This window comes from Arctopsyche grandis, chromosome 12 (assembly GCF_051622035.1).
Source record: "Arctopsyche grandis isolate Sample6627 chromosome 12, ASM5162203v2, whole genome shotgun sequence".
NCBI classification, from domain to species: domain Eukaryota; kingdom Metazoa; phylum Arthropoda; class Insecta; order Trichoptera; family Hydropsychidae; genus Arctopsyche; species Arctopsyche grandis.
Window position 1 is genome coordinate 19,083,288 of NC_135366.1, and position 7,658 is coordinate 19,090,945.

The window sequence follows — 7,658 nt, forward strand, 5'->3', positions numbered from 1 at the left end:
ATAAGACAAAAGCCCCACTGAAAATAATTGTTTTTTTTCTCTATATATACATATATATCTATGTATGTACATATATATATATGTATGTATATGAACGTACATTAGACTTACTGAATTACTTGATTCGTATCAAGGAAACGTTAATTAACAAAAATCATTGATTTTAAACAATCTCCTGTGCCTTCAATCAATAAATAGATTTATCTTGACAAAATTTTTAAAAAAGTGTTTTTTTCGAATATACAAAGTTTTATAATAGTTTTAATTATTTTAATATTGAAGTAAAATAAAGGTTTATTTATTTTAAAAATCAACGCTCAACATTTACCTATTTCAGTTCAATTGGGTTCAGTTCAATAGATTATTATTAGTTTTGAATAATTAACGAGATTTCAAAGTTGCCGTTTTACCAGAAACTCCCATTTGCATGCCGAAAATGTTCTTTTAAGAAAATTATAATTTTTTTATGGTCCCGTCATTATTTTGAAAAAGTCATCAAGAGCTTCTTTGGGTATATACGTAACTATAATTTGAACTAAAAAAAATGACCTATTTTGATGCAAAATGTCATGATCTTCGCTCCGGCCTAATATATATATATGTACATGTATACTTTATTATTATGATATAATTTGTAACTTGTTTAAAATTTGAATAATTAGAGATATTTTCGTATGTATATATGTACATATGTATATGGATGTATATGAATAAAGTTTGAGTTAAAAAGCAATGCTATCGACAGTGCGATTATGCAGTAGAGGACGCGATGTAGTGGAGTTTGAACTTCTTAATGGAATTTTTCTCGGAAATATGTATGTAAATATAAGCGAAGAAGAAGTAAAAGGGTTTTGTAGAGGCTCTATCTGAACATCTGGCAACACATTCGACTCGATTCCCCTTTATCGTCATAACCCTAATTCTCTTGCACCATTTCCTTATTTTCTCCTCTATCTTTTCTCGCGATTCCCAAGGCAATATAAGGCCCCCGCATACGCACATTCACGCGCACACGTACACGTATGGATATTTCTGTGTTTTCCGGCTACGTGTTAAACTACGTAGTCGGTGATTTTGCGTAGCCTATATCGGTTTCTATTGAACGGGAACGGTTTGTGTATTGGTCTCGGGAAATATTTCTTTCGGAATTAAAGAAGTTTTCCCGTATCGCCCGCGAGCTCTCCGACGCTCGGCGAGAAAACTGCCCGCCCACCCCCCCAAGGAAAGGGTTGGCCAGAGATGGGGTGGCTGTGGGGCCGGGTGGGTATACAAGTCACACACATACGCGATATTATAATGGGAAAATGTTATCTGCGAACCAATTAATCATAGCAGGCGGCGCCCGTGTTATTCGGTGCGTTATTAAGCCATTATTTAATTGAATCGCGACCGTAAACAACCAAATTATTAACCGGTTGCCGATTGGCAACGAACAAGTGAAACCCATTACACAATTGTTATATATGCGACGTTGAATAATAGTGAATCGCAAGTTTTTCATAAATCTTAAATAGATGATACATTCGGTTATTTAAGGAAATTTCATTCCTTTATTATAAAAATCGCAAATTGAGGTACATTACGTGCGGTGATTACTCTAAAAATACACTTGTATTTGGGATTAGATCAACTGTCTGAGAACAGATGCGTCCAAAGTCACACGCTGCTTTTTAGTTAGACTTCGATTGAAAATACTCATACGCTGTATATTATTTTTTTTATTTTATTTGCAGAGATATGCCAAGAAAGCCTAATAGGTAAGCCCCAATGCACCTTCCTAGAAAATTACAAAAATTGCAGCATTTTTATTACATAAATCGCTAAATTTCGTGATACTGAAGGACATGAAATTATGTAACTCTTAATTAATCCATAGAGACATCTATGGACTTGCACATCAGTTTTTACATATTGTACATAAATCAAATTCAGATATTGGTGACATAGTAGGTAGGAAAGTTTTTGCCAATTTGATGGAGGGACTGTTTCAACAATGAAATCAGATAAATTGGTAAACTCTGATAGGAAACGATCGACTTGGAGTCACAAGTATCCAAGTCTGACCAGCAATATTAAAGATTAGCGCGGGATCGAAGCCAGTAACCTCTTGGTGCTCAAAATAAACGCAACTACCGAGCCATACTGCTGGCTATAAGTTAAAGTATAATATTTTTGCAGTACTATTGGTCAGTCAGTGGTTTCTTATTAGAGTTTGCCAATTTATATGATTTCATTGTTGAAACGCTTCCTCGCAAAATTGATTAGCTACTGTCTTTGTCAACACTGTAATTTAAAATAATTACAATTTTTAATTTAATATATGTAGTACATTTAATATATGTAGTACAAGTTTGGCCATGTGAGTCGATTTGGGGCAATCTGTTATGACGTTTATGATAAAATTAAATTTAAAATAGAAAAAGTACGGATCTTAACGTAATATTGAAAATATCAAATCTTAGCTGGAATGTCACACGGTCATAAAATTACGATAAGATAAAATATTTTCGATAAGACAAATATTGACACCATTGAATCCATTATATAAGCCGTACCCCCAGTCGAGCCGAGGCAGTAAAAAGTAATCACTTAGCATGAGCGTAAGATTTTAATAGTCTGGTATACAAACTAGTTCAATCAGAACGAGTGAAAGCTCTTAATAAACAACTCTTCGCGTCTCTCTAGTTCGTCGTTCCAATCATAAGTTTAAGATAAAAGTATTCTTCAAATGTTATAGTGATAGTTTTTAAAAGTAAACTCCTAAAAAATATAATATAAAGATTCAGTAATAAACGAATCGCTTTTATTTAAAATAAACTTGCGATATAACTATAATAAAAATTTGTTAATTAAATTAAATTTTGACAAAATTGTCATCATCCTAATCAACTTTTTAAAAATTCAAACAACCCCTGGAACGTGACAGTATGTACGCATACTTAATTTGAAGAGTGATATTTGGATGTTTGTTTAGATGTGGTTCCCGATCACTTCTTCTAAGAAAGAGAAATTTTAAATAATTATAGTTCGAGAAATGTAACATGACGCTAAATTATTAAGATGCCACTGAAGCGATCATCCCATTTAGTTAAATACTCTTTAAAACGGTTGAAAACATATTTTCTTAATAAATAGCGTTTTCAATGTATTTAATTCAAGCGCATATTTTATTAAACCTACTTGGAAAAGATAAGATAAATCGTTCAAGAATTTTCTTATGCGATTAATATAATAACATAAAAATGTAAACTTGATTAAAATAAATTTACCTTCAAAATATTTATTTCAAGCATAGTTTTGGACGGTTCTGTATAGAGGAAATGTAGGAAGAGACATTTTGAAATTTATTCCATGCAAAAGTGTAGAGAAACAATAAAAAATTGTATTCGAAAACAGCGTCGCCAGCAAACAATATAAAAACGTATTAGAACAAAAGCCCCACCCGTACGGAGACAATGCTCGTTCGTTCGAAATCTCCGTTTAAAATATGAGAAGTTTTAATATAAAGACGAGACACCCCTTCTTCTATTCTTCTTTCTGCCCCACCTCGCTTCACCATCCGTATCCCCTACCGAAAAACAGGAAAAAGGTTTTCACGATGCCGCGATAAATTATTCAGCAAAAATTGTTTTCTCGGAACGGTTTTCCCCTTTTCCGCGCGCTCTCAACGCACGACCATATAATTACGAAAGTGTACCTCGCATTATTGGATTTTAAAAATATATACTACATCGGAACGACTACCGCCATCGAAAATATAGCTCTTTATATGGAAAACGCTACGGGCATGAAAAATTAAAAGCACATATTTTTAAACTCTAACGAGATTCATAATACAATATTATTTCACATGAAAGCGACAGCAAAAAATTATTTTCCGTCATTTTAGTATACATACACCCATATAATATGATACTTGTATTTTTATTTGAAACTTTTGTTAACGTTTCCCACTACTTCTCTGCTTTTGCGGACCATATGTTGCATGTGATGGAAAAATAAAATATTATGCAATAATGTATTAAACGCTTCTACAATTTTTCGCATCGCGAATTTGAATTAAAAATGAAATACTAGCTAATTTTATTTATATGAAACCGTTAGGATTTCAATAGAAATTCAATGAAAATTTAATAACCACATCTTTCTTAATATTCAATTAAAAATAAAAGTTAAGTAAAAAGTAGCCGATTACGTATATTTATTGCATATTAAAAATAATTTAGTTAGAAATTTGGATTGAATAATGAAATGTACAATATAAAGCAGATATTTCATATTATTTGGTCAAACCTAACCCGTAGGCTTAAAAATGTGGTGGCCTGATGCTGAGTAAGATCTTTCTGGTGCACAAACAGCTGTTTCAGCATTCGGTTTTTGCGCGAAAAACTCAACTTTCTCTACATTGAAAAACGATTTTACAAATGGGGCAATTCGGTTTATCTTTCCGGTTTTTGGCCATCAGCCCATCCACTTCTAGTGTAGAACCAGGTCGTTCTTATTACATGTGACAGCTTTTAAGAGGTTAAGCTCCTTTCTTTAAAAGCCGAGTCGGGCATTTTTAAGCACACATTAGGCTGGAGAAAATCTTTCACGTAATTTCTTTGTGGTTTATTTTTATTGTTTTTCAACATACAATATATGTTAAATGAGAAAAATATTGAAACAAAAAGAATGTACTTAATTCCATACCAAAGAGGATTATAAAAATGTATTAAAATAAAAAAAAATCGTAAAATATTATAATTTCATTCGGTAAGATTTGAGACTTTGTACCCTTATAAAATAAATACAATAAGATAAAATAGAGACAAATACAAACAACAGTCCTCGTCGTTGACAGATTCAAGTCTCTCATAAAGTCCAATTATTTACATAAGTTCCTTGATTTCAAGAGAAGCAGGATGTCAATCAGAAATCCACAGAAGAATAAGAATTGGAAAACGACGACGATCAGTCTAATAAGGACAATAGAAAATGGGCTTCTCTGTATGTTACCACATAACTCAACTTTTATTAAATGCAAATTAATTATTTATAATGAAATTATTACTCTAGAATTTTCAATTTAAAAGGTTTTGGTTTCATTGCATATGTACATATGCATGGAGCTGTAATAAACATATTAGTATTCATCCTATTCGAAATTCATGACAAATTATATGCAAGTATAGAAATAAAAAGTTCAATTAATGAGAATTGGTGAAACCAGGTCCACCGGAAAAAATGTATAATGATAAAAACGAAAATCCATTTGGTGTGAGTCGAGATATAAAAGCTAAAAAAGAGAGAAAAAGACATGTTAGACGCCTTCGATGTAAGGCTGAGGGTAGATGTCCACATTCTATGGACTGCAACACGCACGAACATCTTCATCCTCAAAGAGTTGGTAGTTTCAGAGAGACCATGTAATAAAAAAAGGATTCTTTCCTACTTTCACCATATTTCCAGGAAGGATGTGGAGAGTCTGGAGAAGTTGGTAGTTACCGGAATACTAAAGAGAAGGCAAGCGAAAGGACGGTCTCCCATAAGATGGTCAGATCAAATTAGAGAACTGAAGGAATCGTCCCTAATCGCTGCTTTCGACTTTGTATAAAACCGGGAGAAGTAGTGGCGAATCGTCTACCCGGTAGACTCTACCGCATCCCAGATGATAGAAGACTCTCATAATTGAGCAAACGAGAAAGAAGAATACCCTTATAACATTTTCGAGGCTGCACTCCAGAGAATAATAAAATAAACAACATAAAAAATCGTAGAAGTGTTAAAAGCATTAAATTTTTATATCAACTCTAATTTTTTAATATGTAAAAAGGAACTCGTCGGCGAAATTTCAAACCCTTTGGGTATTCCGAACCACATTTTGCGAAGCACAGCGTCAACTTTTTGTAAGCTTATAATTATTCCTCGAAAGCGTACAAGGTTAATTAGCAGCCAGCAGATAATTTCAAAACAACATCAATCAACATGTCAGGCTTACAATACGTTTTGTTGAAGATAATACCGAACCGAATTGAATCAAAGGATAATATTACAAGTTGATTCTACTTTGTCATTTTGAGTATATCATATCGTTTCTAACAGACTCAGCCTTAGTGTTTTTAAATACACGTTATTCATTTAAGTTTGTTATTTTCATTGATTGTATGTTATAATTAGCAATTTGTTATTAAAAAAATAAATATATCTTATGTATATATGAGCCGTTATATGTTAAGGTGGCAGCCAGCAGCATAGCTCGGACGTTAAGCTTCTGCTTACCGTCAAGAAGGTGCCGGGTTCTAATGAAAATGAATTTTTCAGAGTATGCTGTTGGTCAGACCTGGATTTGTGACTCCAGGTTGATCGTTTCCTATCAGAGTTTGCCAATTTTCTCTGATTTCATTGTTGAAACGGTTCCCGGAAAAAAAAAATTGGCTAAAAATCCTTCCTACCTACTATGTCACCACTATTTGAAAAATTTGATTGATGTACAATAAAAATTTATGTACAATTCATAGATGTCTCGTTAATTTGCGAGTTTTTTCAGTGTCTCGCAATTCAACGACTTATAATAAAAATGCTGTATTTGTATTTGTAATTGGCCAGGAAGGCGCATTGGGATTTATTTACCTGTAAGGCCTTCCTGGTATATATATATAAAATAAGTCCACTTTTATTTTCGATAAATATTTCACAAAATATTAAATAAAATGTTTTGCGTTTAGCAATATTTAAAAATACTGTTGGCCTGTAAAACATTTATTCTGCTTTTTAGATATTCTAGACATATCGAATTAATAGACTTCTGCCACTTTAAAATTATTGGCTCATATATGAATATATGTATAATGTATATGGAGGAATATCTGATATACGAGTCGTACATGTTGACAATATTCACAATTAAATTGAAAGCTGATTATTGATTTATTAAGTATACTCTGCTCCCCTCCCATCACCCGCGCATAATGAGGAATTTACATATTATTAAAGTGGCAACCGTCAGAATATACGAGAGGAGGGGGTTGAGGATGGGCGCCGGGAAATCGACACAAGAAGCATTCGAAATTAAAGTTTTCCGCGGTTTCCGCCGCCAGCTATGGTTGAAAATGGGAAGGGGAGGGTGAAAGGGGGGTAGTGATGGAGAGGGGGGGGGGAGGAGAGTGGAAAGCTTCCGTATCCGCCGCTAATTGAAAACTCGAAGAAAACGAAGCGCGCCCCGTCGGGGAAAAAGGCGTGAACGACTGCTGGGGAGAAACTTTTAAATTGAATTTTCGAAAATACAATCGGCTCGTAGTCCATTAGGCGCGCGATACACGAATTAATCAGCGAGGAATTTACCAACTTCGATCGGTCGAATATTAAAATCGTTCGAAAATTAACATAATCGCCGCTCCGGGGCGGCGGCCTTAATCGGCCCACTTGTCGGAGCCTGAATTAAAACCCTTCTCCCCCGATAACATTAAGATGGCCATTATCGAATATTCTAGCAATGGAAAAATATTGCCAAGTCGACTTTAATAGACTCTCCATAATTTAGAATTGGACTTTTGCACAAATTACCTTTTTACATTTTATACCTACATACATATGTATATATGTATAAATTAAGAACGTGATGTTCTTCCTTCTTACATACCTCTTCTTACTTTCACTTATTACTTAATAATTTGATG